This window comes from Carcharodon carcharias, chromosome 30, assembly GCF_017639515.1.
Source record: "Carcharodon carcharias isolate sCarCar2 chromosome 30, sCarCar2.pri, whole genome shotgun sequence".
Lineage (NCBI taxonomy): Eukaryota > Metazoa > Chordata > Chondrichthyes > Lamniformes > Lamnidae > Carcharodon > Carcharodon carcharias.
Genome location: NC_054496.1, coordinates 5,459,015 through 5,482,710, shown reverse-complemented (window position 1 = coordinate 5,482,710; position 23,696 = coordinate 5,459,015).

The following is a 23,696-nucleotide window of genomic DNA, read 5'->3' as shown; positions in this document are numbered from 1 at the left end:
CTGGAAGTTCCCCTCCAAGCCATTCACCATCCTGACTTGGAAATATATCGCCATTCCTTCACTGTCACTGGGTCAAAATCCTGGAACTCCCTCCCCAACAGTAAGGTGGCTGCACCAAACCACAAAAGTTGAAGGTGCCAGCTCACCACCACCTTCTTGGTGGCATTTGAGGTTGGACAACAAATGCCGTCCTTGCCAGCGACAGTCACATACCATGAAAATCTTTTTAAAATTGTTATCTGCAGCGAGACACCCTCAGCTTTCTGTCAGTTCAACACTTGATGGGTGGTCACCTTGGCTCATGGCCATGGTCTGATCCCTTAACCCTCATTCTCCCCTGGCCTGGCCCCTTCCGCTACTCCCCACAGCCTGGCTCCTCTCACCCCTACTCTCTCCATCCGAGACCCTCCCCCTTCACCCCACTGTCCCCATCCGGGACCCTGCCCCTTCACCCCACCCTCCCCCACTGTCCCCATTCGGGACCCTCCCCCGGCCTGACCTCTCCCACAGCTCCCCGCAGCTTGGCCCCTCCCCCCTACCCCCTGGTTGGATGGCTCTGAAGACAGAAATATCAAGTTGCGTGATATGACTCTGAAACAAACCAGAATATTAGGGATCAGCAACAGGCAAAACACAGGATGTGAAATGCGAACAGAATTCTTTCACTAACATACAAGCTAAAAAGCAACCTATCAGCTAATTCTACACCGGCATCAAAAACATTTTACAGTCGGATATGTAGCCTTTCCTGCACAGTCCGCTCCTCTGAGTTACTGCTCCCAACCAAACCCCAGGTTCTATCTCAATTTGCTCTGCTTCATGCCTCCTTCCCAAGTCTTTCCTTCACCCTGCCTTTGCTTCTCACCCCATTCCCAGTTGCTGGTTTTCATGGACGTTATCCAGCATTGTTTTGGGATATCTGACAGAATAAAAACAAAATGCTGCAAATACTCAGACCCGGCAGCATCCACTGAGAGAAAAGCAGAACAAAAACAGAATTACCTGGAAAAACTCAGCAGGTCTGGCAGCATCGGCGGAGAAGAAAAGAGTTGACGTTTCGAGTCCTCATGACCCTTCGACAGAACTTGAGTTCGAGTCCAAGAAAGAGTTGAAATATAAGTTGGTTTAAGGTGTGTGTGGGGAGCGGAGAGAGAGAGAGAGAGAGAGAGGTGGAGGGGGGGGTGTGGTTGTAGGGATAAACAAGCAGTGATAGAAGCAGATCATCAAAAGATGTCAACAACAATAGTACAATAGAACACATAGGTGTTAAAGTTAAAGTTGGTGATATTATCTAAACGAATGTGCTAATTAAGAATGGATGGTAGGGCACTCAAGGTATAGCTCTAAGGGGGTTTTTTTTATAATGGAAATAGGTGGGAAAAGGAAAATCTTTATAATTTATTGGAAAAAAAAAGGAAGGGGGAAACAGAAAGGGGGTGGGGATGGGGGAGGGAGCTCACGACCTAAAGTTGTTGAATTCAATATTCAGTCCGGAAGGCTGTAAAGTCCCTAGTCGGAAGATGAGGTGTTGTTCCTCCAGTTTGCGTTGGGCTTCACTGGAACAATGCAGCAAGCCAAGGACAGACATGTGGGCAAGAGAGCAGGGTGGAGTGTTAAAATGGCAAGCGACAGGGAGGTTTGGGTCATTCTTGCGGACAGACCGCAGGTGTTCTGCAAAGCGGTCGCCCAGTTTCCGTTTGGTCTCTCCAATGTAGAGGAGACCACATTGGGAGCAACGAATGCAGTAGACTAAGTTGGGGGAAATGCAAGTGAAATGCTGCTTCACTTGAAAGGAGTGTTTGGGTCCTTGGACGGTGAGGAGAGAGGAAGTGAAGGGGCAGGTGTTGCATCTTTTGCGTGGGCATGGGGTTGTGCCATAGGAGGGGGTTGAGGAGTAGGGGGTGATGGAGGAGTGGACCAGGGTGTCCCGGAGGGAGCGATCCCTACGGAATGCCGATAAGGGGGGGTGAAGGGAAGATGTGTTTGGTGGTGGCATCATGCTGGAGTTGGCGGAAATGGCGGAGGATGATCCTTTGAATGCGGAGGCTGGTGGGGTGATAAGTGAGGACAAGGGGGACCCTATCATGTTTCTGGGAGGGAGGAGAAGGCGTGAGGGCGGATGCGCGGGAGATGGGCCGGACACGGTTGAGGGCCCTGTCAACGACCGTGGGTGGAAAACCTCGGTTAAGGAAGAAGGAGGACATGTCAGAGGAACTGTTTTTGAATGTAGCATCATCGGAACAGATGCGACGGAGGCGAAGGAACTGAGAGAATGGGATGGAGTCCTTACAGGAAGTGGGGTGTGAGGAGCTGTAGTCGAGATAGCTGTGGGAGTCGGTGGGTTTGTAATGGATATTGGTGGACAGTCTATCACCAGAGATTGAGACAGAGAGGTCAAGGAAGGGAAGGGAAGTGTCAGAGATGGACCACGTGAAAATGATGGAGGGGTGGAGATTGGAAGCAAAATTAATAAATTTTTCCAAGTCCTGACGAGAGCATGAAGCGGCACCGAAGTAATCATCGATGTAGCGGAGAAAGAGTTGTGGAAGGGGGCCGGAGTAGGACTGCAACAAGGAATGTTCCACATACCCCATAAAGAGACAGGCATAGCTGGGGCCCATGCGGGTACCCATAGCCACACCTTTTATTTGGAGGAAGTGAGAGGAGTTGAAGGAGAAATTGTTCAGTGTGAGAACAAGTTCAGCCAGACGGAGGAGAGTAGTGGTGGATGGGGATTGTTCGGGCCTCTGTTCGAGGAAGAAGCTAAGGGCCCTCAGACCATCCTGGTGGGGGATGGAGGTGTAGAGGGATTGGACGTCCATGGTGAAGAGGAAGCGGTAGGGGCCAGGGAACTGGAAATTGTTGATGTGACGTAAGGTGTCAGAGGAATCACGGATGTAGGTGGGAAGGGACTGGACAAGGGGAGAGAGAAGGGAGTCAAGATAACGAGAAATGAGTTCTGTGGGGCAGGAGCAAGCTGAGACGATCGGTCTACCGGGACAGTTCTGTTTGTGGATTTTGGGTAGGAGATAGAAGCGGGCCGTCCGAGGTTGGGCGACTATCAGGTTGGAAGCTGTGGGAGGGAGATCCCCAGAGGAGATGAGGTCAGTGACAGTCCTGGAAACAGTGGCTTGATGTTCAGTGGTGGGGTCATAGTCCAGGGAGAGGTAGGAGGAAGTGTCTGCGAGTTGACGCTCAGCCTCTGCGAGGTAGATGTCAGTGCGCCAGACAACAACAGCACCATCCTTGTCAGCGGGTTTGATGACAATGTCAGGGTTGGACCTGAGAGAATGGAATGCAGTAAGTTCAGAGAGAGACAGATTAGAATGGGTGAGAGGAGCAGAGAAATTGAGACGATTAATGTCACGCCGACAGTTCTCAATGAAAAGATCAAGAGAAGGTAAGAATCCAGAAGGAGGGGTCCAAGTGGAGACAGAATATTGAAGGTGGGTAAAAGGATCCATTGAATGGGGAGAGGACTCCTGTCCAAAGAAGTGAGCCCGGAGACGAAGACGGCGGAAGAAGAGTTCAGCATCGTGCCGAGCCTGAAATTCATTGAGGTGAGGGCGTAAGGGTATGAAACTAAGTCCTTTGCTGAGCACTGAACGTTCAGCATCGGAGAGGGGAAGGTCAGGAGGTATAGTGAATACACGGCTGGGGTTGGGATTGGAAGAAAGGGTGGGGACGGAGGGACAGGCAGGGGTGGAGGGTACTAGATGGGTGTTGGTGTCGATGAGTTGTTGGAGCATGCATTCCTTAGCACTTGAGAGAAAGAGAAAAAGTTTCTTGTTGAGGCGTCGGATGAGCCGAAGGATAAAATGAAACTTGTGGCAAGCGCAGCTTTGAAAAAGGGTACGGCGGTGCTGCTGGAGGGAGAGGTCGAGTGTTTCAAAAACAGTTCCTCTGACATGTCCTCCTTCTTCCTTAACCGAGGTTTTCCACCCACGGTCGTTGACAGGGCCCTCAACCGTGTCCGGCCCATCTCCCGCGCATCCGCCCTCACGCCTTCTCCTCCCTCCCAGAAACATGATAGGGTCCCCCTTGTCCTCACTTATCACCCCACCAGCCTCCGCATTCAAAGGATCATCCTCCGCCATTTCCGCCAACTCCAGCATGATGCCACCACCAAACACATCTTCCCTTCACCCCCCTTATCGGCATTCCGTAGGGATCGCTCCCTCCGGGACACCCTGGTCCACTCCTCCATCACCCCCTACTCCTCAACCCCCTCCTATGGCACAACTCCATGCCCACGCAAAAGATGCAACACCTGCCCCTTCACTTCCTCTCTCCTCACCGTCCAAGGACCCAAACACTCCTTTCAAGTGAAGCAGCATTTCACTTGCATTTCCCCCAACTTAGTCTACTGCATTCGTTGCTCCCAATGTGGTCTCCTCTACATTGGAGAGACCAAACGTAAACTGGGCGACCGCTTTGCAGAACACCTGCGGTCTGTCCGCAAGAATGACCCAAACCTCCCTGTCGCTTGCCATTTTAACACTCCACCCTGCTCTCTTGCCCACATGTCTGTCCTTGGCTTGCTGCATTGTTCCAGTGAAGCCCAACGCAAACTGGAGGAACAACACCTCATCTTCCGACTAGGGACTTTACAGCCTTCTGGACTGAATATTGAATTCAACAACTTTAGGTCGTGAGCTCCCTCCCCCATCCCCACCCCTTTTCTGTTTCCCCCTTCCTCTTTTTTTCCAATAAATTATAAAGATTTTCCTTTTCCCACCTATTTCCATTATAAAAAAAACCCCCTTAGAGCTATACCTTGAGTGCCCTACCATCCATTCTTAATTAGCACATTCGTTTAGATAATATCACCAACTTTAACTTTAACACCTATGTGTTCTATTGTACTATTGTCGTTGACATCTATTGATGATCTGCTTCTATCACTGCTTGTTTGTCCCTACAACCACATCCCCCCCACTCCACCTCTCTGTCTCTCTATCTCTCCGCCCCCCACACACACACCTTAAACCAGCTTATATTTCAGCTCTTTCCTGGACTCAAACTCAAGTTCTGTCGAAGGGTCATGAGGACTCGAAACGTCAACTCTTTTCTTCTCCGCCGATGCTGCCAGAACTGCTGAGTTTTTCCAGGTAATTCTGTTTTTGTTTTGGATTTCCAGCATCCGCAGTTTTTTTGTTTTTATCTCTGAGAGAAAAGCAGCGTTAACGTTTCAGGTTGATGACCTTACAATCAGCTCCAATCATTTCCAACACTTTCTATTTTGATTTCAGATTTCCAGCATCTGCAGTATGTCGCTTTTGTCTTACAGATTTAAGGTGATAGGCTAAAGAACCAGAGGCCACATGGGAAATTTTTCATGCAATGAGTGTTTAGGATTTGGAATGCACTGTCTGGTGGGCTGATGGATAAAGATGGATAAAGTAATCACCTTATCTAGAGTCACAGAGGTCTACAGCACAGAAAAAGGCCCTTAGGCCCATTGAGTCTGCGCCGGTCAAAAAGTACCAAACTATTCTAATCCCATTTTCCAGCAGTAGGGAAGTTGGATAAATATTTGCACTGTGCTGTAGACCTCTATGACTCTAGATAAGGCGATTACTTTATTCAACTTTATCCATCAGCCCATCAGGCAGCGCAGGAGAGAAAGCTGCAGAAACATAGGGACAGAGCAGGAGGGTGGGTCGAAATGGATTGCTCTTCAAAAGGGCCAGTGCAGACTCGATGGGTCAAATAATCTCCTTCAGTGTTATAACTAGTCAATGGTGCCAAGGAGGAACACTCACTTTCCAAGATTATATACACTTGTTAATAGATGCAGAGCAGCTTACAAGACCAGACGAAGGGAGGGAGCAGCAGATGGAGAAATTATACCTTAAAAGAACGACCACACTGACTTCAGCTGCAGGCTGAAGTGACCAGTCAACATGGACAAGACTCAATGCTCCAACAACCACAGTCTGAGGTTTTCTAAGAAAGAAACATCGCAAACTTTTGAGCTCCTCTTTTGCAGACAGACAGTAGCTGCTGATAGTTTTGTCATGTGGCAAAGATACAATGCAGAGACATGTTCAATGCACAATTGGCAGAATAATTCAAAACTATGAAACCATAGAAACCTTCCCTTCCTTTTTACCCATCAAGAGGTTGCCTCATCAGCCTTATCCCAGGATCAAGTTAACCTGAATAATTAATGGACATTGAATCGAGTACATGGCCCAGGCTGACATGTCAGTGCAGTACTGAGGGGTTGCTGCACAGTCAGAGGTGCCATCCTTTGGATGAAATGTTAAACCACGACCCTCTCTGTCCCTCAGGTGGAAGTAAAGAATCCCAAGGAGTTATTTTTAACAAGAGCAGGAGTTATCCTGGTGCCCTAACCTAAGCTTACCCCTCAGTTAACAGATTTCCAATTTATCATCATATTGTTCTGTGTGGGAGCTTGCTGTGTGCAAATTGACTGCAACATTTCCTACATTTCACCAGTCACTACCCTTTAAAAATACTTCATTGGCTGTAAAGTTGAGGTATCCTGAAGTTGTGAAAGGCGCTATATAAACGCAAATTCGAGATCAATAGCAAGATCAAGCATTTGAAATTGTTGTCATCCAAGATATTTGTCAGGTTTTAGAATTCTACTCTGCAGCTATTCTTCCTCATTCTGTCCTACAACATATTCCTTCAGTCATAACCAGTCTGACCTGACCATGCCATGTCTGCCACCTCCTTCCAATTCTCCCTCCCTGACTCCAGCCTGCCTTACAGTATCTTGTTGGTGAGCCCAGTGAGTTGCAACGCGCTCTGTGACTGTGGCAGGCACTGCAAACAATCCCAACCCAGTTTTGGATATTCACATGAACATTTTCTAAAGATCATTGGATTTTCAACTATTTTGCCCTCCTAGTTGCAGGGTCAGAGGTCATTATAAATCCCTACCAGCTACCACCAAATAACAGCACAAGTTACGAATCAAATTGGAAACCTATCACCTCCACTTAGTGCATCACTCAGCATTTCTCTTGGGAACCTGGACATTCAACTGATTCTTTATAGTTTAATTATATTGCTGCTCACAGTTCAGGAACCCATTCTAAATCCAACACTCATGATTCATTGTCCTCCGTCCCCCCACCCTTGTTCCCGCTCCACGTTTTACTCACTGCAAATCGTTCTGGAGTCACCATGAGAACATCAAACAGAACAGCATCGAAGCTCTTTCTAGGGTCACAGGATCCTTTCTCTGTAGACGCCACAGGTGAGATCCTCTGAAAGAGGCAAAATCTTAGGCTGAGGGTAGGCAGTAATTCTGGTCAATAATACTAATCATTCAACACTGATAGAAAGGTTAGTACAGTTCATTCACGGACCCATGCCAGATAAATTTTTAAATTCTCCGAATTTTTTTTGGAAGTTAGTCATCCTTTTTGAATGTAGGAAATGGAGCAGCTGTTTGTGCACAGCAAGATCCCACACAGCAGTCTGATAGAGATCAGATGGCCCGTTATGGTGAAGGTGCTGGAGGGATATTTAGCCAGGACACCGGGGAGAACACACCTGCAGCTCAAGGCCTGTGACTCCCACACAGCCTAACTAGCAAAAAAAGAACAAAGAGAGAGAGTGATGGTCACTCCTGTTATGGGGAGGCAGAGGCTAGGTATGTCCTGTCCCACTGGCAGGACAGACCCAGCAGAGATGGCAGCACAGTGGTATACAGTCTGGGGGGAGTTGACCTGGGAGTCCTCAACCACGACTCCGGACCCCATGAAATCTCATAGCATCAGGTCAAACGTGGGCAAGGAAACCCCCTGCTGATTACCACATACCGCCCTCCCTCAGCTGATGAATCAATGCCTCTCCATGTTGAACATCACTTGGAGGAAGCACTGAGGATGGCAAGGGCACAGAATGTACGCTGGGTGAGAGACTTCAAAGTCCATCATCAAGGGCGGCTCGGTAGCACCACTACTGACCGAGCCCTAAATGACATAGCTGCTAGACTGGGAGAGGGAACCAACAAGAGGGAAAGAACATACTTAATCTCATCCTCACCAACCTGCCTACCTCAGATGTACTGTCCATGACAGCATGGGTAGGAGTGACCACCGCACAGCACAGTCTTTGTGGAGGCGAAGTCCCACCTTCACATTGAGGATACCCTCCATCGTGTTGTGTGGCACTATCACCATGTTAAATGGGATAGATTTTGAACAGATCTAGCAACTCAAGGCTGGGCATCCATGAGGCACTGTAGACCATCAGCAGCAGCAGAATTATACTCAAACACAATCTGTAACCTCATGACTCTACCATTACCATCAAGCTAGGGGATCAACACTGGTTCAATGAAGAGTGCAGGAGGGAGTGCCAGGAGCAGCACCAGGCATACTTAAAAATGAGGTGTCAACCTGGTGAAACTATAACACAGGACTACTTGTGCGCCAAACAACATAAGCAGCAAGTGGTAGACAGAGCTAAATGATCCCATAACCAATGGATCAGATCTAAGCTCTGCAGTCCTGCCACATCCAGTCGTGAATGGTGATGGACAAATAAACAACTAACAGAAGGCGGAGGCTCCACAAATATCCTCATCCTCAATGATGGAGGAGTCCAGCACATCAGTGCAAAGATAAGGCTGAAACATTTGGCACTTCTGGCTGAAGATTGTAGCAAGTGGATGATCTATCTCGGCGTACTCTGGAGGCCCCAGCATCTCAGATGCCAGTGTTCAGCTAATTCAATTCATTCCACATGATATCAAGAAATGGTTGAAGGCACTGGATACTGCAAAGGCTATGGGCCCTGACAATACTCCAGCAATAGTACTAGAGACTTGTGCTCCAGAGCTTGCCATGCCCCTAGCCAAGCTGTTCCAGTACAGCTACAACACTGGCATCTACCCGGCTTTGTGGAAAATTGCCCAGGTATGTCCTGTACACAAAAAGCAGGACAAGTCAAACCTGGCCAATTACTGCCCCATCAGCCTACTCTCCATCGTCAGTACAGTGATGGAAGTGGTCATCAACAGTGCTATCAAGCGGCACTTGCTTAGCAACAATCTGCTCATTGGCACCCAGTTTGGGTTCCGCCAGGGCCACTCAGCTCCTGACCTCATTACAGCCTTAGTTCAAACATGGACATAAGAGCTGAACTCTAGAGGTGAGGTGAGAGTGACTGCCCTTGACATCAAGGCAGCATTTGACCGAGTGTGGCATCAAGAAGCCCGAGCAAAACTGAAGTCATTAGGAATCGGGGAAAACTGTCCACAGGTTAGAGTCATACCGAGCACAAAGGAAGATGATTGTGGTTGTTGGAGGTCTGTCATCTCTGCTCCAGGACATCACTGCAGGAGTTCCTCAGGGTAGTGTCCTCGGCCCAACCACCTTCAGCTGCTTCATCAATGACCTTCCTTCCATCATAAGGTCAGAAGTGGGGATGTTCGCTGATGATTGCACAATGTTCAGCACCGTTCGTGACTCCTCAGATACTGAAGCAGTCCATGTCCAAATGCAGCAAGATCTGGACTATATCCAGGCTTGGGCTGACAAGTGACAAGTGACAAGTAACATTCATGCCACACAAGTGTCAGGCAATGACCATCTCCAACAAGAGAGAATCCAACCATTGCCCCTTGTCATTCAATGGCATTACCATTACTGAATCGCCCACTATCAACATCCCGGGGCTTACCATTGACCAGAAACTGAACTGGACCAGCCATAAATACTGTGGCTACAAGAGCAGGTCAGAGGCTAGGAATCATGCTACGAGTAACTCACCTCCTGACTCCCCAAAGCCTGTCCACCATCTACAAGGCACAAGTCAGGAGTGTGATGGAATACTCCCCACTTGCCTGGATGAGTGCAGCTCCCACAACACTCAAGAAGCTTGACACCATCCAGGACAAAGCAGCTCACTTGATTGGCACCACATCCACAAACATTCACTCCCTCCACCACCGACGCACAGTAGCAGCAGTGTGTACCATCTACAAGATGCACTGCAGGAATTCACCAAGGCTCCTTCGACAGTACCTTCCAAACCCACGACCACTACCATCTAGAAGGACAAGGACAGCAGATAGATGGGAACACCACCACCTGGAAGTTCCCCTCCAAGTCACTCACCACCTACACTTGGAAACATATCACCGTTCCTTCATTGCTGCAGGGTCAAAATCCTGGAACTCCCTTCGTAGCAGCACTGTGGGTGTACCTACACCACATGGGCTGCAGCGGTTCAAGAAGGCAGCTCACCACCACCTCCTCAAGGGCAACTAGGGGTAGGCAAGAAATGCTGGCCCAGCCAGTGAAGTCCATGTCTCCTGAATGAATAAAAAAGAAATACGTGGTCACATCCACTGGTGGGGGGACAAACTCACCACCTCAGACACAAAGATTTTCAGAGAAACAAGCATCACAGAGCGAGGCAATTCAGCCCATCATACATTTAAAAAAGCGATTGTGTTTAGTCCCACATCCCCGTTTTTTGTCTGCAACTCTAAACCTTTAAGTACCTGCTCAACTCCCTTTTAAAATTATTGACGGAATCAGCTTCCACCACCTTTACAGGTAGAGTGTTCCAGATCCCTTGTCTGAAAAAAGAATTCCCCTTGTCCCCCTTCGAAATCTTTTGCCCATGATTTTGAATCCATGACCCCTAGTTATTGAGCCAACTGACAGAGGGACACTTTCTGTCATAGCCTCTCTATCTTCCGTTGCAAAAATAGGTCACCTCCTAATCTTCTCAGTCCCAAGGGGAACTTTTCCAACTACTCCTCGTGACTGAAGTTCCTCATCCCTGGTAAACTGCCTCTGTCCTCATGCTAAGGCCTTTACAGTTTTACTGGAGTCCGGAATTCTCCACAATACTCCAGTCGAGGCCTAAATGGTGATTTCTAAAGTTCTAACACAATCTCTTTCATGGAACGTTCTCTATTTAATTTTAAAGGTGAGCACAGAAAAGCTGTGTTCTGTTGCCACCCTGTGCCCAACATAATAAATTGCACTGAATTAGCCAAAGTGATGAATTGTCTCTGAAACCTCCTGAGGCCTCAATAGTCAATGTGTTCAGAAACCCCACCTCTTCACCTTTTTCAAAAATCAGCCTTGAACTCCAAGAAAAGGAGAAAAAATAAATACCGGCTTAACATTGGAAGGTTAAAATCAGCCTCAAAAGTAAAACTTTTAGTGCCATGTAACCATTTAAAAGCTCCATCGTTCAATGTTAATTTACAGGCAACACTAGAGCGGGAAAGGGGAAGAGGGGCAAAAAAAAGTATATTGATATTTTAATATTTGAACCCATGACCTTTCAGAAGGATAGAGAGCCAAGAGTAAAGGAGGGGATGAAGGGTGTGTTAACAAGAAAACTCCAGAACCAAAAGAAAAAAACTCATAAGATGCTACATTCTGTCCACTTTCCCGTCCACCTCAGCAGCCCAGACAATAAATAAAGATCGTGGGAAGAAAAGAGAGGCCTTTGAAGTGTGGATGCTCAGACATATGTTTATAATTCCATAGACAGACCAGAAGACAAATGAAGAGGTGCTTGAAATTTTTCATTCAGTTAAGGGACGTGGGCTTTGCTGGCTGGGCCAGCATTTATTGCCCACCGCTAATAACTCTTGAGAAGGTGGTGGTGAGCTGTCTTCTTGAACTGCTGCAGTTCCTGTGGTGTAGGTACACCCACAGTGCTTTTGCATACGAACATACATACATACATATGAATTAGGAACAGGAGTAGACCACTCGGCCCCTCGAGCCTGCTCCACCATTAAATAAGGTCATGGGTGATCTGACTGTAACCTCAACCCCACATTCCTGCCTACCCCCGATAACCTTTAAGCCCCTTGTTAATCAAGAATCTATCTAGCTCTACCTTAAAAATATTCAAAGACTCTGCTTCCACCGCCTTTTGAGGAAGAGAGTTCCAAAGACTCACGACCCTCAGAAAAGATTTCTCCTCATCTCTGTTTTAAATGAGTGACCCCTTATTTTTGAACAGTGGCCCCTAGTTCGAGATTCTCCCACAAGAGGAAACTTCTTCTCTACATCCACCCTGTCAAGACCCCTCAGGATCTTAAAAGGTTTCAATTAAGTTGCCTGTTACTGTTCCAAATTCCAATGGATACAAGCCTAGCCTGTCCAGCCTTTCTTCATGAGACAACCCGCCCATACCTGGTATTAGTCTAGTAAACCTTCTCTGAATTGCTTCTAACGCATTCACACAACTTTCTCTAAATAAGGAGACCAATACTCCAGATGTGGTTTCACCAATGCCCTAAACAACTGAAGCATAACCTCCCTACTTTTGTATTCAACTCCCCTCACAATAAATGATAATATTCTATTAGCTTTCCTAATTACCTGCTGTACCTGTATACTAACCTTTTGTGATTCATGCACTAGGACACCCAGATCCCTCTGAATCTCAGAGCTCCGCAATCTCTCACCATTTAGATAATAAGCTTGTTTTTTATTCTTCCTGCCAAAATGAACGATTTCACACTTGTCCACATTATACTCCATTTGCCAGATCTTTGCCCACTCACCTAACCTATCTCTGTCACTTTGTAGCCTCTTTACATCCTCGTCACAATTTACTTTCCTTCCTACTTTGTGTCATCAGCAAATTCAGCCACCAATCCTTCAGTCCCTTCATCTAAGTCATTTATATAAATTGTAAAATGTTGAGGCCCCAGCACTGATCCCTGCGGCACACCATTCGTTACATCTTGCAAACCAGAAAAAGACCCATTTATACCAACTGTTATGGCACAGTCGATGGTCAATGTTAAGCTGCTCAAATCCCAAAGGGAAACTTGAAACAACTGCCACAACTGTTTTGCAATTTGTATAAATTTCAAGATGCATGGTTTGAGTTCAGTAGTAATAAGACCACCAAGTCTTATAGGTTTCTTACAAAACTAAGCTGAGATAGTTAATCTCAGTATGTGCAGTGGTATGGGTGCTACAAGTACCCTATGTCTTCCAGGACTAGTAAGCAGAAATTCAGCCAGGGTTCCTGCTTTTAGTTGCTATCCAGTGACCCCTGCTGGAAAATGCATGTGTGGAGGTCAAATAGGATGGATTGCATTTGGCTTTGATGCCTCCTTCAATGGAATAGCCTGATGACATTCACATGAAGAATGGACACTTGAGCAAGGCGCTAGAGCCTTCAGGAAAGGAGGGGGTAAAAGTCTGATAGGGGTGTACTATTATTTTAAAAGTACCTTATTTCAACTATGGTGTCTTAGGATATCACTGAAGCTTTATGAATAAATTCATTCTCATCATCCACAATTCTACATGTAACATTAAATAGAGAATCAAACTCTCATTTACAATCAACAGTTAACTGCTGATATTCCAGTTATAATCTCACAATATATCAATACTGTTTTACAAGAGTTATGAAGGTGATGCTGAGTCAACTGTGTATAAAATTATGAGGGGCATGTAGACAGCAAGGAACTTTAGATGGATCAATAACCAGGGGGCATAGATCTAAGGGGCAGGAGGTTTAGAGGGGATGTGAGGAAGTATTTTTTCACCCAGAGGGTGGTGGGAACATGGAACTCACTGCCTGAAAGAGTGGCAGGGAAAATGGGATTAGAGTAGTACTTGTTTGACCGATGCAGACTTGATGGGCCAAAGGGCCTTTTTCTGTGCTGTGGACCTCCGTGACTATGACTATAAACCTTTATTAATAGAAGAAATGATTTTAAGTACATACATAAATCTACAAATTACTACTATGACAACTTCTAAATCCCTTATTCAATCTAACTTACAGTTACACTTTCATTAAGGCAACAATAAGACACACAGATTTTAAAAGACCCAGACAAAGAAACACAATTCCCTGAACAATCCAATTCAAAGTGACTTTTCTTAACTTCAGTTCTTTCTAGACAGCAGCTTGAGGCTTAGATGCTGGAGGTTTTCACACTTGTTAGATCTTAGAATGCCTTCCCTTACACACAGCCTTCTCTCCTTCATCCATATTTTCCCCTTTGAATGAAAATTCCCATTGTTTCAATATGTCTTTGGACTTTAACTCTCTAATAATAAAAAAATCTCTCATAGTACCAATTTTACCATAATCTTTGGGAAATTTAAACACTGTTTCTGAACTTCACTTGGCTAGGTGACATATTTCACCCCTCCTTTGAAATCAATCTAGTCTAGTTTATTTAAAAATGCAAATATTCTCTTTACACCTATGTTTACCTACTTAACATTTCAAACTGAGCTTATCCTCTGTTACATCAAAACCTTCAGACCAGCTGTCTTTAATTCAATTAAGTCACACACACACAGACATAAACACAGACCCCACTATTACTCTACTTTATAATAAATTCCAATAACATTATGAGAATTATTATATCCTCCTGACATCTCTGCTTCCTGTTAGTGAATCAATCTATGCCAATATGTTACCCCCTACACCATGAGCTTTTATTTCCTGCAATAATGCTTTACCAAATGCCTTCTGGAAATCTAAATACAGCACATCCACTGGTTCCCCTTTATCCACAGCACTTGTTACCTCATCAAACAACTCCAATAAATTGGTTAAACATGATTTCCCATTCACAAAAGCATGTTGACTCTGCCTGATTACCCCAAATTTTTCCATGTGCTCTGCTATAACACCTTTAATAATAGCTTCTAACATTTTCACTATGACAGATGTTAAGCTAACTGGCCTATAGTTTCCCGCTTTCTGTCTCCCTCCCTTTTTGAATAAAGGAGTTACATTTGCTATTTTCCAATCTAATGGAACCTTCCCCAAATCTCGGGAGTTTTAGAAAATTAAAACCAATGCATCAGTTATCTCACTAGCAATTTCTTTCAAGACCTTAGGGTGAAGCACCATCTGGACCTAGGGATTTGTCAGCCCACAGCCCCAACAATTGCTCACTTCCCTGGCGACTGTAATTTTCCCGAGTTCCTCTCTCTCTTCCATAGCCTGATTTACAGCTATTTCCGGGATGTTACTTATGTCCTCTACAGTGAAGACTGAAGCAACAGTGAAGGAATGGTCACTAGGTCAAAATCCTGGAACTCCCTCCCTAACAGCACTGTGGGTGTACCTATACCACATGGATTGCAGCGGTTCAAGAAGGCAGCTCACCACCACCTTCTCAAGGGTAAGACAGCCAGAAAAGAAAAATGTCCGTATTTTGACCATTTGATCAGAGTTGAAAAGCTACAGAGAGCTCTTCTAGAGGGAGCAAAGAGGAGGGCAGCAGGAAGAGGCATCAGCCCAGGGTAGCTGGATAACAGATTTTGCAGAGCAGCTTCAGATGAGCTGCAGTAGATATGTGGGGTTGGCACAAGGCAGATGAGTGTGACAAACTGTGACAGCAGATCCCCTGGAAGCAGCGATAATATCAGAGTCTGTTCAGTAAGATTGGGTTCAACCTGAAGCAGCGCATTCCAAAATAGTCCATAAAGCAAAGGGCCCAAGATATTGACTGGGCTGATCAACAAAGACGTACAAGCAAAGTTGATTGCAGCCAGAGCTTTCTAGTGGTATCCACACCTCTTGGCTTGTAACGGAGAAATGAAATTAGCCAGAGATTCAATAATTTCATTTCCAAAGTCAAAGAGTCAACAAGATGAGTACTTTTGCAAAGCCCTCCATAGTCCAATAGCTGCTCATACAATGGACAGTCACTCAAGGGAGGCATTCGGAAATATTTCCTTTTTAAGACGAACAATCTTTTCTCCCAGTTTATACCTGACCGGGTACCTCATTCAATTAGAATATCAAAGCAAGTGCAAAGAATGCATGATAAGCGAACATGACTTTCTCTACCATTGCCTCTAGTCCGCTTCCATCCCAAATTACAGACATCCGCCACCCAATTCTTTCTTGGTACCTCCACACGGCAACAAGAAAGTGAATTCTGAATGAACTAAACTGTGGTCACAAACTCTGTATGAGGTTATCCTCCACTTTTTCCTTCCAGACGTTGTGGCTTTCTCATGTCCCAGGGGTTAGGGGCAGGCTGCACTGCCAAGGCTGGTCTTAACTGGCCACCAGGAGATGAGAGAGAGAGAAGATGGATAAAGGCCTCACCAAACTATATTTCCCCCTCCAGGTTACCTCAGTCAGGAGGTCATGTGTTCAAGCCCTACAGCAGGACTTGAGCACAATGTACAATCAGTGCAGTAACAGAGTGTCATCGTCCAGATGAGATAACATCAAAGCTTAACTTTCCTTTGGACAGTCATTAAAGGTCCATGTTTGAAGAAGGGGTGATGTGAAGGGGGTGGGGAGAGAGGGGTGTGCAATTTCTCCTGGCCAATATCCTCCCTCACATCCTAACCAAAAAAAACCTGATCACTTACCACTGGTATTTTTAGGATCCTGCTGTGTGCAAAGTGACTGCCAAATTTCCCAACAGTGATGATCTTTGGGAAGTTACAGAGGATATAGAAGGCATAAGCTAAGTGCAAGCTCTTCCTTTGCAACTCCCAGCAGGGCTGAATGCAGAAAAGTGAGGGGGCAGATCATAACCGTGTTCAACCAAATCTAGTGTACGACTCCACAATCAGTCTAAAATTACTTTACTGAAAATAAAACCCTCTCAATCCGGTATCAGCATCCCTACCTCGAGTTCAAGATCTGGCTCCATGTCATTGTGTAAGTCTTCCATCATTTCCATAGCAACTACTAGGAATTCTTCAACCTGGTGTCATTCAGATTCATTAGTGGATCAAATTCAGTAAAACATTAAATGGATTTAGTGAGTTTCAGGTTTCACAGTTCAATAACCATATATTACTCATGTGATGTAACTATTTTATTTAGTGGTCTAATGAAAAAGTATCAGAGGAATAAAGGTTGTGACTGAGAACATGACAATTCTATTTTCATCATTTTACTTCCATACTCAAACTTTCCAAATCCCAGGCATTAATACAAAAAAATCTATCAGTTATGGACTGACAAATTTGGGCCTTAATCAAGTTAAATAAAAATCCATAGTCAGAAAATTCTCTTCTCATTATATTGTTCCAATGCAGCATATGATGGGTGTGAGGTGGATCAAATCCACAAGAGAAACTTAATCATGCACTCACAACAGTTTTGCAATTTGTATTTATCTCAAAATGCACACCCTGAACTTATTAGTAATAAGTCCACCCAGGTTTCAGATTTTTTAGAAAACTAAGTTAAACATTTATTAACAAAAGAAAAGATTTCAAGCACATACATAGGTCTACAAATGATTATAATAACTCCTAAAACCCCTAATTTATATGGTTTCCAGTTACATCCCCATTAAGGCAACAATAAAAAAAAAAGCAAAATATTGCAGATGCTGGAAATCTGAAACAAAAACAGAAAATGCTGTCCACTCAAAATGTTAACTCAGTTTCTTTTTTTACCTCCACAGAGGCTATTAGATCTGCAGAGTTTTTCCAGCATTTTCTGCTTTTGTGAGGTGAAAAAAAAATAGATTTTGAACAGATCCAGGCAATTCACCACAATACCCTGGACAATAGAATTCAAAGTGGCTTTTCCCAGCTTTGGTTTCTGTAGACAGCAGCTTAATGCACAACCACTGAGGCTTTCCATACTTCTGGCAGATTTTGCAATGCCTTCCTCTCTGACACATAGCTTCAATCTCCTTTATAGACATTTCTCCCTTTTAATGTAAATTTCATTGCTCCCATATGTCTTTGGAACTTTACTTTTCTCATAATATAAATCTTTTCATGATGCTAATATTATTAGTAACCTTTGGGAAAAATAAACACACTGCTTGGTCTAGCTTCTCTGGCTAGGTGTAACATCCTGCCATCTCTTTGAAATTCAATCTACCCTGCTTTATCTAAAGATGCAAATTCTCCTCACCTCACATTCCAAAACTTCAGCCATGTTTACATATTAAGCATTTCAAACCCAGCTTCTTTTGATGAGTCAAAGCTCCAGGCTAGCTGTCTCCAATTCAATTAACACACACAAAACCTACTTTTACAATAAATATACTGGAGGGGAGGAATGCAATCCCTGACAAAACAACAGAACAAATGAAGCATCAGATCTTCCTCAAGTGATAACTGAAACAATATGCTGCTACAAACTCAAGACTGAAGAAAAACAACAACTTATATTCACATAACATTGTTAATATAGTAAAACACTCCAAAATGCTTCATCAGAGTAAACTCAGTAAAATCAGTGAGCCACACAAGGAGATTAAAAGTTTGATCAGAGGAAGGTTAAAAGCAGGAACTTGAAGGAAGAGAGGCAGAAAGGGGGCGGGGGGGTGGGGGGGGTGCTAGGCAGCTGAAGGCACCAATGGAGGGGTCATGGAATTAGAGAAGGGGAGAGATCTTGGAAGGCTGAAGGATAGAAGAAGGTTATAGTGCTAGAGAGGGGCAAAGTACATTTTACACTTTCCTTCTGCTCTGGCATCAAGTAAACATCCTTACCAAATTAAAATTACAATTCAGTGTATGATTAAACACTTCAGCTAATTCCACATGCACAGCCCGCACCCCTCCAAACTATACACACATTTAACAATCCACAATTAAACTCATCTTGTGGTCCCACACAAGAGTTTCCTTGACATTCACTCCAACAGTTCTTGTTGATTTTATGAAAGTAAAATACTTCCCCAAATGAGAACATTTAACTCCAAAAGCTTAATGAATTGAACCTTCATCAAATCCTTTCATGATAGGAAATTCCAAACTCATTCCTTTATAGGATGAGCTGATTTCTGAGAGTCTTGAGTGGTCACAGAGCAAGTTCCAGCATTAAGAACAATTATACACAATTCTTGGATTGTGTAAAGGATTTTGAACCTTTATTTTTAAAAAAGAAGCTTTATGACAGTAAAGTAGACACAAGTCAGTCTACAATCCTCTATCCATAGGTAGATGAACCCCCTGAGACTGGGATAAGACCCACTCTCTGCTTCTCCTGGCCCCAGGTCATCAGCAGGAACCCGGCCCCCTCCGGCTGCTGGATCACCCACAATTGCCATAAATAAACCAACATTTCCAGGTTATTTCACCCCTCCCCGTGGTTAGTATTCACAAGAGGCAAAAGAAAGTCAGAGGTCCCTGGCCAATCAGCCCGCGCGTGCGCGCTGCCAGTGCCGATACCTGGCTGCGCATGCGTACCTGCCGCTAATTCAGCTCAGGTGAGCAATTAAAGGTGCACACCAGGAATTAATAACCAATTCACCTGGAGTAAATTGTCTGCACAAAGAGTGAACAACACAGCATCCTGCTGGGTCTAAACTCGAGATATGTTACCCCTGACATATAGACATTTATTATTTTATAAAAGCAAAATACTGCGGATGCTGGAAATCTAGAACAAAAACAAACATACCCTGAAAAACTCAGCAGGTCTGGCAGCATCTGCGGAAAGGAACACAGTTAATGTTTTGAGTCCGTATGACTCTTCATCAGAACTAAGGAAAAATAGAAAGGGGTGAAATATAAGCTGGTTTAAGGGGGCTGGTGGGACAGGTAGAGACGAATAGAGGGTCAGTGATAGGTGGAGATAACCAAAAGATGTCACAGACAAAAGGACAAAGAGGTGTTGAAGGTGGTGATATTATTTAAGTAATGTGCTAATAGGTGACATTAAGGGTAGAAAGCAGGACGAGCAAGGTACAGATAGCCCTAGTGGGGGTGGGGGGAAGGGATCGAAATAGGCTAAAAGGTAGAGATAAAATAATGGATGGAAATACATTTAAAAATAATGGAAATAGGTGGGAAAAGAAAAATCTATATAAATTATTGGAAAAGCAATCAGAAAGGGGGTGGGGATGGAGGAGAGAGTTCATGATCTAAAATTGTTGAACTCAATATTCAGTCCGGAAGACTGTAAAGTGCCTAGTTGGAAGATGAGGTGTTATTCCTCCAGTTTGCGTTGAGCTTCACTGGAACAATGCAGCAGGCCAAGGACGGACATGTGGGCAAGAGAGCAGGGTGGAGTGTTGAAATGGCAAGCAACAGGGAGGTCTGGGTCATGCTTGTGGACAGACTGAAGGTGTTCCTCAAAGCGGTCACCCAGTCTGGTCTCTCCAATGTAGAGGAGACCACATTGGGAGCAACGAATGCAGTAGACTAAGTTGGGGGAAATGCAAGTGAAATGCTGCTTCACTTGAAAGGAGTGTTTGGGCCCTTGGACAGTGAGGAGAGGGGAAGTAAAGGGGCAGGTGTTGCATCTTCTGTGGTTGCATGGGAAGGTGCCGTGGGAGGGGGTTGAGGTGTAGGGGGTGATGGAGGAGTGGACCAGGGTGTCCCAGAGGGAACGATCCCTGCAAAATGCCGCCAGGGGTGGTGAAGGGAAGATGTGTTTGGTGGTGGCATCATGCTGGAGTTGGCGGAAATGACGGAGGATGATCCTTTGAATGTGGAGGCTGGTGGGGTGATAAGTGAGGACAAGGGGGACCCTATCATGTTTCTGGGAGGGAGAGGAAGGTGTGAGGGTGGTTGCGCAGGAGCTGGGCCGGACACGGTTGAGGGCCCTGTCAACGACCGTGGGTGGAAAACCTCAGTTAAGGAAGAAGGAGGACATGTCAGAGGAACTGTTTTTGAAAGTGGCATCATCAGAACAGATGCGACGGAGGCGAAGGAACTGAGAGAATGGGATGGAGTCCTTACAGGAAGCGGGGTGTGAGGAGCTGTAGTCGAGGTAGCTATGGGAGTCGGTAGGTTTGTAATGGATATTGTTGGACAGTCTATCACCAGAGATTGAGACTGAGAGGTCAAGGAATGGAAGGGAAGTGTCAGAGATGGATCATGTGAAAATGATGGAGGGGTGGAAATTGGAAGCAAAATTAATAAATTTTTCCAGATCCAGACAAGAGCATGAAGCGACAATGAAGCAGTCATCAATGTACTGGAGAAAGGGTTGTGGGAGGGGGCCTGAATAGGACTGGAACAAGGAATGTTCCACATACCCCATAAAGAGACAGGCATAACAGGGGCACATGTGGGTACCCATAGCCACACCTTTTATTTGGAGGAAGTGAGAGGAGTTTAAGGAGAAATTGTTCAGTGAGAGAACAAGTTCAGCCAGACGGAGGAGAGTAGTGGTGGATGGGAATTATTTGGGCCTCTGTTCGAGGAAGAGGAAGAGAGCCCTCAGACCATCCCGGTGGGGGATGGAGGTGTAGAGGGATTGGACGTCCATGGTGAAGAGAAGGTGGTTGGGGCCAGGGAACTGGAAATTGTTGATATGATGTAGGATATATGATATTATTTTATATATACATTTACCATCCAGTTCAGCCAGGGTGAGAATGACCTGTTTATTAGTTTCAAAGTGAGGCCTATTCAGATGCCACACTTCTGAAAGAGCTTCTCATATTTAACTAGTGAGATAAAAACTACAAATCTGAAATAAAGAGAGAAATCAGCACCACGGGGTCTATCAACATCTCAGCGAAAGTCCAGATTCCAAGAGTTGGAGTCTTTGGAGAGTTATCACTCACCAAGTCCAACCCAAGCAGAATGGTCAATGTTATCAGCAGAGGTAAAACAGCAAAGGACAGGATGGAGGGAGGGGGGGAGTAATCAAACTGACCAGGGATCTGGTCAGACCGCTGCGTGAGCACTGAGGCCAATAAATGGACTTTCAGGGCGCCTTTGATAAGGGAACAAGTAAGGGATCAATTTAGGGGTCTTGAATTAGGGAAAGTGGGTGTTAAAACTGGTTAGAAAAGATAAAAACCATAGAATTGTGATTCATGGCAGCCTCTCCAAGAGGGTGCAAATGGGTAGTTCCCTGTGAGGCCTGGAGAGAGAGAAAGGGAGAATCCAGACTGGGGAACAGGGAGGTCAGGGGAGGGTCAGGGGAGGATCAGGGATGGAGAGATGCAGGAGAATGAGGCAGGGACTGGGGGAAAAGGAGCGTGGGAGACTGGATCAGGGGATTGGCGTTCAAATGGGTAGAGAGAAAGAGGGACTGAGGAATGGGTGTCCAGGAACGGGGTGAGGGGGATTGGAGTGGAGAGATGGAGACTGGAGAATGGGCATTGATAAGAGCTTGTGCATGGTAAGGGAATGGGGTGGGTGTGGGTAGAGGTCTGAGCAGCAGCTAGTCTCCTGCTATTTCTAAATTCCACCCGCACTGATTCTACTTCATGATCTTCTGAGGTCACATTGGTTCCCATTAATGTCCTTATGTCATCCTTTAACATTAGGGCCCCCCCCCTCCTCCTTTGCCATTCTGAAATATTGTGCATCCTGGAATATTTCCCAACCTTGATCACTTTGCAACCATATCTCTGTAATGGTGATTAAATCTAAACCATTTACCTCTACTTGTGCCACTAGTTCATCTATTTAGCTACAGATGCTTCATGCATTCAGGTATAAAACCACCACAGCAATCCTCATCTATGGAGGCCAATCTTTTTACAGGAAATGCAGCTGATCAGAGAAGCAGCTGATCCAGTATTGTTTCCCTGGACTTGGTGGTTAACCCTGATGTATGATCCAGGGTACAGGGGAGTGGGGGACAAATGTACTAGAGGCACAGTGAGTAATTCTGGGGATCAATGTAAGCTGAAAGGGGATACTTATGAGAAGCTGTCATGAGCAGAAACATGGCAGGTGCTACCCTATGCTGGGGGATAGGCAGCAATAGTGACAGTGGTGTAGTGGTAATATCACTGGATGTAATCCAGGACCCAAGCTAATCTCTGGGAACAAGGGTTCATATCCGACCACGGCAGCTGGAGGAATTTAAATTCAATTAATAAATCTGGAATTGAAAGCTAGTCTCAGCAATCACTATCAACGATTGTTGTAAAAACCCATCTGGTTCACTAATGCCCTTTAGGGAAGGAAATCTGCCACCCTTACCTGGTCTGGCCAACATGTCACTCCAGATCCAGACCCACAGCAATGTGGTTGACTCTTATCCACCCTCTGAAATGGCCTAACAAGTCACTCAGTTCAAGGGCAATTCAGGATGGACAATAAATGCTGGCCTCAGCAGTAATGCCCACATCCTATGAAAGTATAAAGAAAATCACCAAGCAATAGTTATACCTTGAATGGAGGAAGCTGGATATTGTGGTGAGGCAGAGGGAATTGAGAGTTCAGGTTAACAAGACATTAACAGCAACTCTTCAAGTTAGTGAGGATTAAAAAGCAAATAGGATAGAATGTAATATTGGGGATTACAGGAAATGAGATGTAATGATGAATGTATATAAAACCCCAGAGACAGCAGAGTTAGAGGCTGTGCAGTTCCAGGTTCACATGTAGGAAGGATGTGAGGTAATAGAAAGGGGGATCTGCACAGGTTCAGGAAGATGCTGCCTCGAATGAGGAAAGACAAATATGAAGAAAGAATTGACAAGTTGAGGCTGTTTTCGTTGGAAGGTTAACAGGTGATTCGGTAAATTATGAAGGAATGGGACAAGGAGAAAGAAACAAATTGTTCCCAGTGATTGAGGGCCTAGAGTGAGGGAAAAGGGATAGAAGATTAATTGGAAAAGATTGAGGACAGAGATCAGGACAAAGCTTTATACAGAGGGTTGTGAGTGTGTGGAATGTACTGCCAGAGTCAGTGAGTGAAACAGAGATGGTGTCAACAGCCCTAACAAGGTCAGATAGGAGAGTGGGTGAAGGGACATGGGAACAGGATGGGTTAAATGCCTTGTGTCAGTGCTGTCACTGTTCTGTAATTCTACATAGTTTTCCTTCAAA